Source organism: Pinus tabuliformis, chromosome 2_1 (assembly GCF_031772625.1).
Source record: "Pinus tabuliformis cultivar Carrire ecotype Pingquan chromosome 2_1, CPIR1, whole genome shotgun sequence".
Taxonomy (NCBI): domain Eukaryota; kingdom Viridiplantae; phylum Streptophyta; class Pinopsida; order Pinales; family Pinaceae; genus Pinus; species Pinus tabuliformis.
The window spans coordinates 401,273,262-401,285,719 of record NC_142299.1 but is presented as its reverse complement, the minus strand read 5'-3'; the positions used below and the strand labels follow the sequence as shown (position 1 = coordinate 401,285,719).

General features: G+C 35.6%; 1 pseudogene; it reads right to left on the bottom strand.

Annotated features, from left to right (window-relative positions):
- Positions 1 to 6,319: 6,319 nt before the first annotated feature.
- Positions 6,320 to 10,535, bottom strand: LOC149200562 (putative disease resistance protein At4g33300; annotated as a pseudogene).
- Between the last annotated feature and the right edge of the window lie 1,923 nt (positions 10,536 to 12,458).

Here is a 12,458-nt window from a genome sequence, read left to right as displayed (position 1 = left end):
TTGTGCATTCTAAGGATTTCATACTGAATTCTGAGGGTTTGAAGTTTTGTTCGTTTTACCTGATCATCTCCTTCATAGCTCAGGACAATCTTGTCCCATATTTCTTTTGCGGATTTATACTGCATAACCTTCACGAATTCTGATTGAGATAGACAACCTAGTAGAGTATTGACAGCCTTTGCATTTGTTTCATATTTTTTCTTCTCAGCCGGATCTATAGGAGTTGCTGATGGAAAAGTGTACCCTGTATCTATGATATCCCAGACTTCTGTACCAAGAGATTGAAGATAGGCAGTAACTCTTACCTTCCAATATACGAAGTTTGTCCCGTCAAAAATTGGTGGCCTGATAGGTGCTTCTCTCTCGTAGTTGCTCATGATGATGGATCTTCCTTCAAGCGATCAAGCTTCTTCAGAAGGACCTGCTCTAATACCAATTGTTGGAAATAATACTGAGAGAGGGGTGAATCAGTATTATCAAATTCTTTTCAATATATCTTCCGGATTGATACTTTAATTTATTCTTCAGATATTGATCATTAGTTTGAATGTCAGTACCATATAATAATGAGCAAGAACAGGAAAAACAGATAATCACACCAAAGAACACCAGATATAAGGTGGAAACCCAATGTGGGTGAAAACCACCTACTGCAATATGTCTCTATATTCTTTCAATTAGAAACTTCTTTTACAATGATTTTGTACTGGTGTAGTCCTTTACCAGTATGCAGGCTGCAACCTGCTGAGAGCTACAACCCTCTCTCGTTTTCCAGTCTCTCCTGGAAGGGAGCTACAACCCCCTTAGCTCTTGTACTAGCTAATCTACTAGTACGTAGGTGCTGACCTACTTCTTTTCTTCCAAGGACCACTTTTCATAAATTTTCAAACTGGATCCATAAACATCAAATAATCATCAAGTACATGTGAATCAACCAATCTCCTTTTTCAATCAACCAATGAATCAACCAATAACTTCTCAGAATGCAGTAACCAGAACAACAATACCAGTAATCTAAACCCAGAACTCTTCAGCAATAGATAAAAGGCAACCAACAAATATTTCAAGAAAAGTCTGCAACTTCACCAATAGAAACCTGTGAATATCCACAGCTCTTCTGTGTCTAAACTGCGCAGATCCGCACTTGGTCCTTCTTTTGCTCTGTGTACCTCCGCACCTACTCCTTCTGCTGCACTACGTACTTCTGCGCTAATCCGCACCTGCACTGTCTACCTGACAGCGTACCTCCGCACCTGGTCCTTCTGTTCCTCTACGTACCTCCGCACTGTGCCTTCTGCTGCGCTGCGTACCTCTGCACCAGTGCCTTCTGCTTCGCTGCGGACCCCCGCACCTGCACCTTCTACTGCACTGCGGACCCCCGCACCTACGGTGTGGATCGCCTGCGGACCTCTAAACAGAGCGAAATTAACAGTCCTCCAATGTGCCACAGACAGTCAGATCCACAGATCCGATCATGCACCCAAGAGATCACGACCTATCAATAGATTCGCCTTAAATTTCACCTTGATTTAGATCTAGCTTTTCAAACCGATCACCCAAAATTTCAGATCTTAAGATATTCAAATTTCACAAGTATCTAGCCAAGTGATCTCCTTTCCTTTTTATAGGCAAGCCCTTTTTCAAACCATGGGACAAAACCATTGAAAACCAATACAAGGGATCCAAACCAGGGTTCAATAATTTAGATCCTATACCACGGACGAAAACCATAGGATCATGAACGTTGGGCTAAATACCATGGGCCAAACATAAGAATTCCCACGTGTGCGCGCTTCTCTGCATTGGAGTGAGTGAACTGGGGTCCGCACCTTCTGTTCAGATAACCTGCGGACATGACCGCACTTTGTGAACGGCGTGCCTGCGGGCCCGCACCTTTTGAACGGTGTACCTGCGAACCCCTTATTTTCCATCATTTTGAGAGCCTGAACAGAGATTTGCCACTTGTGTGAGTTGCCATCAAGTACAACACCTATGCCATAGCGTCAAACCTGAATCATAATGCCAACAAGTCTCAAGGTTGGGAGGAAAATCGAGTTAAAAGGTTTAAGGTTGGGAGGTAAGTCTCAAGGTTGGGAGGAAAATCGAGTTAAAAGGTTTATAAGCAGTTCAACAAGCCAGATAAGTTTACTTCTAGAATAAGCAGTTCAACAAGCCAGATAAGTTTACATCTGGAATATTTTTCTTAGCTATTATCAGCAGTATTATGTTGCCTAATATTAGAAACATAATGCTAAATTTCAAATATAGTCACATATATGAATAGTAATTAAAGATGCTATTAACACTGTGCATGTATGTACTGAAAACTTTTAAGTTCAGAAGTCTGCAATATGAGATAGAATTCGAAAAACCTTAAGAGACAACACTGAATTCCTTACTAGAATATTTCTCAGATAGCAACATAATTAATATTGGCACGATACAGGTAGGAAAAGAAAACTTGACAGAGAATCTAAGCATAAGTTCAAGTTGAGATTAAATATTTAATATAAAGGAATAGCAATAAATAGACAAGTGCCTTCGTTTCTTTAATACCAGAGAACCTTTCACAATATTAAGACAAAACGCATAACCCTACTTTAATCAAGCAGAATCCCCAAAGCTGGGTACTGATAAATGAACCTGAATCTAGTGCATTAGTAGGGCAGTATGCAAACAGTAGGAATTGTAAGTATTATAGCCGCAAGGGTTGCCTTTAACTACGAGAGGGAAAGCTAAAAACATGAAAACCTTTAACAAAAAAATAAATAGCCTGTGAGATAGAATACATCATTTTCAAAATGCGAAGAAACAGAGTAATATAATCTCAGAGCGCGAAAGACCACTCATAGCATTCTTTTCAGTACAGACGACAAGTAAATAAATGAGCCTACAGGACTCCGTGAGACTTGCATAAATAGTAACAGTAAATTTACATTATCCAAAGATAGAAATCATTCTTCAGAATTTACAGTTCAGGAGGAAAAAATTACCCATCCATACTTTGTAACTGAAACTCTAGGCATGCAAACAATTTGATTACAGTAGTAACCCTTAAATCAAAAGAATAGTTACAATACTTTCGAAAAGAGCAGAGACCTTAGGACCAACTTCCCATAAGATGAATACATCGCCTCAAGGGCCAGAGACTCAGGGTCTCATTAAACAAAGAAGCGAATAACAAGCTCAACCTAGCTAAAACCCAGAAATTCGAAGCTATAACAATACCACCACTCTGCTATCTTAAACATGTGACACAAAATTCATAAGACCAGGGGCAAGCCCTTCTATCTTTGCTAGATATATCAGTATCAAGCTCATACCCGTTGAAAACCGAAAAGAGATTTTGGAGTTTCGACAGCTAGTGCCAGGCCACCCGAAACTGCACCTGGAAACCCTATCAACGAGGCTAGTTTAGAAACATTGGAAAATGAATTAAAATACTGCAACACATTTAAACGATGCCTTAAGGTTGAATTTCTTACCCGGCTGTCATAGAACACCTCCAGCATCCCTATAGCCATGCCCAAAGCCATAGTAGCACACTATGGTCAAGAAGGAAAGACAATTAGAGTGCGGAAGGCCTCTCAGAGCAGTGACGCAGACAAGTTGCGGAGGTTAGGATCAGAGTTTACCACAGGGAGAAACCCTTTGTGTGAGAACAAGAGCCGAAACCCTCCATCGAAACAACACAATAGTAAAGACCCTTCCCAAGCCCGACCAAGCATAATACCACCACTAGCAACCTCCATCGTCTAATGCAATGCTTTCTGATTTTATCATATTTTGTTGAATTCCAGTTTTTAAAATATTTCTTAATTGATGTAATATGAGGGTTTATGTATGGTTAGGATAGTCGACTATGCAGTTGACAATCTATTAATAAAAATGGAAACCTTGAAATCATGAGTCCCATTTACTAGTTGTTCAATGGTTGTTAAACATTCCACCACTGTCATGTCATACCATTTTACATGGAGACATTACAATCATTGAATCATATTTATTGTTTGTAAATCTAGTTGTAGTAAGTATTTAATTATGAAGATTTAAAAAAATTGTAACAATATTTCATTTAATTTATTTCAAAATATAATCTATTTTTTTATTAATATTTTTTGATTTGATAGGTTAAATAATAATGTTTGCACAAAAGCTAAATCATAGTTAATTGAAATAATTTATTAGTAGTGTTTGAGCTCTATTAGGCACTCCACCGTCATCAAGAGCTCTGTTAAGGCGCTACTTGATGTGAAGTCATTATTTCAATTCCCTTTGAGGTGATATATTGGACATGATGAAGATGTAGTCTCACCAAGCCTACAAAAAAAAACTTATTAATAGTGTTGAAGGAAATAACCTTTAAATCTTACTTTTCTATCCCTCCATTTTCTTACATAAAGAAAAATAAAACCTAACCAGAAAATTCTAAAAAAAAATCCCATAAACATAATAATAATTAACTTATCTTTATAACTAAATGAAAATAAAACCTAGCTATTTTTTTTTCTTCTTCTTAAAAATAATTTAAATAAGAATAAAACTCCATAAATCAAATAAGATTTCTAATAATTAGAAAAGAAGAAAACGAAAAAATTAAATTTCTACTAATTAGAAAATAAGAAAATAAATTTCTAATAAAAATTAATAATAGATAATAAAAAAAATCTATTTTCTTTTAGAAAATAAATCAAATATGAAAAGACCGCATAGATCAAATAAGTTTATTAATATATTATTAATTCATTTTCTTACATGGAAAAAAATAAAACCATATATATATATATATATATATATATATATATATATATATATATATATATATATATATATATATTGTGGGAATTAAATCATATGTGAAAAAGCCTCTATAAACCAAATAAATTTTTTAACAAGTGCTGCATGCAGCCGGTAGTCCCTGTCGTAAGTGAATGGCCTCAGTGTAGATCAAAAGAACTCACCAGAGTTAGGAACGAGTACATAGCGTTGAAAGGCTCCTCGTATAGAGTATTATGAGTTTTTTTATTTTTGGACCTTTGCCAATTTAATCCATTAATGCAACATTGATAGAAATGAGTGACAATATTTCTTGAATTGTAAAGCACCTCTAAACACACACCAAAAATAAAAATGATTGAGTTCAAAGTTTCTTTTCGATATTTAAATTTTGGTTTTTAATATGGTTAAAACCGATTTTAACCCTATTTTTATGAGTTTTTTTTTTGGACCCTTGCCGATTTAATCCATTAACGCAACATTGATAGAAATGAGTGACAATATTTCTTGAATTGTAAAGCACCTCTAAACACACACCAAAAATAAAAATGATTGAGTTCAGAGTTTCTTTTGGATATTTAAATTTTTATTTTTAACATGGTTAAAACCAAATTTATCCCTATTTTTATGAGTTTATTTTTTTATTTTTGGACCCTTACCAATTTAATCCATTAACACAACATTGATAGAAATGAGTGACAATATTTCTTGAATTGTAAAGCACCTCTAAACACACCAAAAATAAAAATGATTGAGTTCAAAGTTTCTTTTGGATATTTAAATTTTTGTTTTTAATATGTTCATTTATCCCTATTTTTATAAGTTTTTTTTTTTTTTTTTGGGGGGGGACCTTTGCCGATTTAACCCATTAACCCAACACTGTTAGAAATGAGTGACCACAATATTTCTTGAATTGTAAAGCACCTCTAAACACACACCAAAAATAAAAATAATTGATTTCAATTCAAAGTTTCCTTTGGATGTTTATTTTTTGTTTTTAATATGATTAATAAGAATGTTTGAGAAACGTAAGTTTTAAGTTTAGGAGTGCCTATGGTAAAGAAAGCATCATAACCACAATCATATTCTTCATTGATTTAAAAGGGTTAAATGGTTGAATTGAGAAGTTATCAAAGAAACAAAGTCATAAGTCATTGTTGTGACACTGGACAACAAAGTCATACGTCATTGTGGTGACACTGCACAAGAATATCTGCAAGAAAGTAGGTTTTAACATTCCATAAACAATCTTTTTAGGTCATCCCATTTCTTACAACCGAACAATTTCAATATATATAACATGGTCAGAAAACACGCAAAATTTTTAATACATACAAGGAGATTCCACCATCGTGTGCTTTTGAATCTATGGACATTACACCATCAGGTAATCCTGAATATATGGATTATGGGCAAGCATTCTCAACTGCACAACCTTTGCACAGTTCCCGACACATTTGAGGTTGCTTATCACCTTCAGATACTTCTGTTTCTTTACAGAACATTTGAGGTTGCTTGTCACCTTCAGATGCTTCTGTTTCTGTACAGACTATTCCATGTATAATAAACTTTACATCATTCTGTACAGAATATTCCATGTCTAATAAACTTTACATCATTCACATGGATGACATATATTGAAGTAACAGCTTACCCTTAAATACATGAACAGTGTACTTTGAGAAAAGCATAATGAAATTATTCCCAAACTTGGAAAACCAAGTTCAATCTTCAAGCCACTCCAAACTAAAGATCTCTTGAACCTCATCAATGGTGAGGTTATGAAGGGTAGATGCTTTGATGTACAACCATGCTTCACGCTGCCTGTCGCTATCAGATATGACTACACATTTTAAAGATCTTGGTATTACTGTAGGGACTTCATTGAATACTGAACACTCCCTCATGTCCAACGATTCTAACTTTGATAGCTGATCAAATTCAGTGGGAAGGTCCTGCAAACTTCTGCAATGTGAAATATCTAAATATTCTAGTTGCCCTAGTTTGCAAATGGAAGATGGCAGCCTCGACAGGCTTGGACAGGCAAACAATCTCAGCACCCGAAGTGACTTTAACCATCCCATATCATTAGGTAAGTTTTGGATAAAATGACAATTAGTAACGGACAACCTCTAGAGGGAAGTTAAATTGCATAGTTTGACTGGCAATTCCCCCAAATCACTGCAGTGATCGAAATTAATTTCCATAATGTTTGGAAAGTTAAAGGGCTCAAGTTCCATATCCATTAGAGTGTTATTCCCAAGGCCCTCACATAAGCACACGGACGACTTTTCCAACTTCTCACAGGACCTACAATTCTCATACAGAGGAGAAGTAATAATCACCTTATGAAGAAACAGAGACCTAATTTGAACAAGTGAAGAAAATCTTGGCAGCCCACTAATATTTGCATGCATGGAACTTTAATTGTATACTATAAGAACTTTCAGTTTTGGCGTCCTATTTAAAAATGTTGGAAGACAGTATTGATTTGCGAAAAAGAATAACGCCAAAGCTTCCACCTTAGGAAAATCAATTTTACTCCAATCTTGTTCTTGCATTGCACCTACAAGGGTCCCAGAAAGATAAAACTCAATGTATGATGTTGATCAAAATGCTTATCAAACACCTTAGTAAACTTGGAAAATTAGTAAATTGAATTCATAATTATTCAATGTTTCATATGGAAAGGGAAAGAAAGCAGGTTTCATGAGCAGACATACCTGTGTAAATTGAAACAAACTGAGTGCGAGATGCCTGATCTTTGAGAGTAGTTAACCGTTTTGTGGGAATCTTATCCTTTTTGGAAGGCATGAAGAGCCTCTTAGGAGTGGTAATGTTATCCTGGCTTGCCAGGTACAAGGCTAAATCCCGCATTACATCATGTTGAGAAAAGCAGAGCTCAGCAGCACAGCTGAAATTGATGGCCCCACTCCTAACCCATTAAAACCTTGTGTTAACCAAACCAATCATGGTATCTCAAAAGCCCCCTTTTATCTCTAGTTTGATACTAACATATATATTTATCTTACTCTCCTGATTCTCTTTCTAAAAATAAATCTTGTACACAATTTAGATTATAAACTTAGATTATGTTTATAAGCCTCAAGTTTTCTGGGATGTTCATGATTTATCGAAGGATGCCAAAGCCCAAAAGCAGAATAATTAAAGTTAAGAAGCATACATGAAGAGGCCGAAGCAATAATCAAAACAAATTCATACGCAGCAGTTGAAGTAAACAGGTTCCATAGTACATACCCTGGATAGCCCGTGAGATTCAGGAGATTTCGACTTGCAAGTTCTAGCAAGACGTCCAAAGCATCTGTCCATTCCATCTGGCGAACATATACCCAAATGTCTAATAATGTTTCCACGCTGAACTTTCTACCTTTGGGAAAAGCCCCCAAATCCAAAAAGCATTGTTTATGTTTACCATCAAGCACATCTATACTCGTTTCCAAGCGTTTAAGAAGACTCTCCTTGTGATATTCTGATATAGATTCTGATTTTGAAAGTTTTCTCTGAGCATTGCTCCAAATTGGCCTAGGCTTACCGCGCAATGAGCTTCCAATGACCTTGAGGGCAAGTGGTAAGCCCTTACACTCTGCTGCAACCTATAACTATAATGTTAGTTAAACTGTGCTAGTTGTCTGCATAAATCATGACTTTAAAACACTTGCTGGAGATACATTAAAGGAATTTGTTTTTAGGTCATAAATTTGGGTATTAATTGCAAAATTGGCATTTAGGTAAAACATGAGTAATATGGCATAAGATATAATGGATAGTTTGTATAATTCATACATGTTTAATCATAACCTCATTTTTTGTTGTCGGAATCGAATTCTTATCAAAGGCCTAGAAGCAGAAAAGAGATAGGGCATTAGCATCCTCCAACAGAGGCATCTTATACAAAAGAGTACTATCTGTAATTCTAATGGTTGAATATTGTCTGGTTGTGATAATTGTCTTGTATCCTTTTGCTTCAAACAATAGGTTTTCCAGAGTTGCTATCGACCAGACATCATCCAAAACCACCAAAGTCGGTTGATATATTAGCCTAAGTTTTTTATGCAATTGGTCATGTGTGTCCTCTATGCTCTGGAATTCAGGCACTCGGCCACCAATTATCTTCTCCCACATTGTCTCTAAGAGGCCTTTTACATTTGGATTAGATCGTTTCACTGGAATGAGAACTATATTGCTGAAAGAAGCTGAAAATTGGAAAGAGAATAAACATTACAAACTAAGGCCATGACAACATAATATGGATGTCTGGATAACAGATTTAGGAAGACTGGAAATGTGGTTACCTTTGACTAGGTTATCTTTGCAAAGGGCTGATGCCAGGGTGCTTTTGCCGCTCCCACCCATCCCTGTTATTCCAAGGCGATCAACGTCATCCTGCAATAGAATTTGTTTGACGGCATTGATACAAGTCTCTAACCCAACTACAAAATCTTACATATCCGGGACTTCCTGGAAGGTGGAGCTGACGGGCTGTTCAACGATTTTAGCCGCCTCGAATTGTTAAATTGCATTGGGATGCGTGAGGCTTGCAATAAGACCCCAAAAGCTATTGACCAATAAAAAAAAACTTAATACATTTTATATTATTTTTTTATACTAAAACTTTGGTTAAAGCTTCGGTGCAGATATATATTTCTGGTCAAACAAAAAATTAATATGCATTCAACGCTCTATCGATCGCTAATAGTCCCAGACAGGGACGAATAATAGTTAATCGAATTGAGGAAATGAAATCTTTTGGACCATTCAATCATTTGAACAGGATCTAAGAAGATTAGATTCCGTTGAAAAAGAGCTTGATTTGATTTGACGTTTATGTTGCGATTACGAATTCTAACTCGTTTGTACCGTGCATCAACATAGACAACTCTATTCCATGTTGATCAAGGTTATTTTCATTTTAATTATGAAATTTAGGGATTGTATGGGCTTAAAGTTTAACGATGTGTAAATTTGAGTTAATATGAGTCATTGAAGGGCTTAACAGAAAGGTTTAACAACAATGTTTGATTATTGCCTTTGTGGGTTATTCAAATAATCCAAAACCATAGTCAAATCAGATTGAAAGGTCGTTGAGAGGTTTGAAATAATCCAAATCAGATTGAAAGGTCCTTGAGAGATCCAAATAAACTTCGCTAGGTCTTCAAATAATCCAACCCTATAAAATCAAATAAGGTTGAGAGGTCTTTCAATAATCCAAATCTACTTTATTAAGTCTTCAATTAATCCAAATCTATCAAATTCGGTTGAGGAGCAACATATTATGACATTTTAACCGTGATCAAATACGGTTGAGTGGTCTTCCAATAATCCAAATCTACTTTATTGAGTCTTCAATTAATCCAAATCTATCAAATTCGGTTGAGAAGAGCAACATCTTATGACATTTTAAGTGTGTTCATATGTTACCGTCAAAGTTAAAGTCAAAGTGAATGATGGTGAAATAAAAAAATTATGTTACCAAGTAGATAAAATAACAGTTTTTAATAAGAATAAATATTTAGGTGGATAGGCGTTTCTTCTTTACTCTCCGCAATCACTCCCATCATGCAAAAGTAACTGTTTAGTGGAGTGAACATTTGGTTCCACGATTTTACTTTGTATCTCCTACATTTGAAATACCTCAACCCCCGAAGTTTGCTCGAAGGCGCAACGATTCTATGTACTGGTGCAGTAGCGGTGAAGATTCCTTCCGCTTCAAGGACATTCTCGAGGTGGGCAGTCTGCATCATTGAAGGTTTTGCGCGGTAAAGGAAGTAGGTGCGTCAGTTAGTCTTCACGTGCTTGTTGTATGTCAAAAACGAATTGAATTTTGCTTATTCTTAAGTAATGACCCATTTGATGAATACAATTGTTTAGGCATTTGTAAAAAATGATAAACATTTATTTGATTTTCTTCTATAAGTTTACATAGTATCCCACTCATTGAACTTAATGGTGTTTTTGGTCTATTTCTTTTTGGCACTCGTTAGCTTTTTTTATTTTCTCCCGTGTAGCTTATTTGAGATTGAACTTAAGCCCACACAAAATGGCATGATAAACCTGGTGTAACTCCTTATATATTAGGAGTACCTCCCCAAATAACCACTAATATATAAGTTTGTGTGTACAAGATTGACCTCTACATATTCATCCACTGCGGACGTATGCCCACTACCAACGTTACTTTCTATTTATATCATTTTTTTCAAAGGGAGGAAAACCAATCCAAAGTGGTTAAGTGAATATTTGGGCTACTTCTCTGTAATATTTACATCATTTTTTCAATAGGAGGAAAACTAAACTAGAGTGGTTACATCAAGATTTGTGTTGCTTCTTTGTATAGAGCCCAATAATATCAGCCATCTTGCCACATATTACATCATTATGAAGATTGCTCCACATATGAGCAGTTCATGGCTACTTGCAAATACTAATTACCTACAAGGCAACATGGAATTATATATTTGAAATTCTATTTTGTTTCTCTCTAGTGGTCTTCCATTTATTTTATGGCCAAGAAGTCAATTGATTCCATTCTACCATGTGATGCCCTAATCCTACTTTACTTGCATGAGGAATAATTAGGTCCTTACAGTTAATAAGTATCAGAATGTACATAGCAATTCTCTCACATGTATCATGGGAATATAGGAATATCAATTCTCTCACTCTCTCATCATCTCTAAATGTAGGAATATCAGCAGTAGAGATGGAATCGTACTAGTGGACATGAATTCTTCATGATCAGCTTCATCAAATAGTGATGGTTTCATTTATGCCATTTTTTTAAGATTCTAGGCTTCCTACACAATTTGAGTAGGGCTTGGGTTCATTTTAAATTATATACATGCCTATCTCTGTATTGTTTGTAGACTATAGTTTAATTCTATAAAAAACTTGTAGGTGGCTCTTGTCCGGAACAAGGAACTCTTTGTTTAAAAGTTGATTGGGGTTGTCAAAAGAAATTTATCCAAAATGAGCTTAGGAATTTGTTTTGGGTTGACCAAAGATTGTGTTCAGCTAATTATTCCATTTTGGAGATCAATCATGAGCTCCTCTTTTTTTGTTATATTTGCTTCAAATATGAGCTAATCAGGTTCATTTTGTTTGTAGAATGATAAGTAGGTGAATTCACTTCAATTTAGCTAGAAGTGAGAAATGGATCCTGGTGTTCATTTTGTTTGTAGAATGATAAATAGGTGAATTCACTTCACTTTAGTTAGAAGTGAGAAATGGATCCTGATGTAACATTCGTGGTGAAAATTCCATGAAATAAAAGTTAAAAACAATAACCACAGTCGATGGGACACTTATTCCAAGCTCAATGTTGGGAAAAATCCTAGTGATGGGGATCACTTGTGATTGTTAATGGCCAAGGAAAGTGGCAAAGGCAATGGTAAAGGATTTGGAAAGGAAAAATAGAATTTTTAGCACATTTATTTATAAAAATAATGGAAATTAGGAGAAAAAGGAGGTGAAAGGTCACAGGTTGCATATGAGGAGGAAAATGAAGAAAATAGAGGCCTCATCCATAAAAAAGGCTTTTGAGGATTAGTTGACAACCTATTGCCAATTCCGATTTGGAGCTCTCTCATTGTTCTCTCTCTCATACTCTTGGACACTTAGAGTTTTCTTGGAGCACTCTTGGAGGGTGTGGCATACCTGGATTC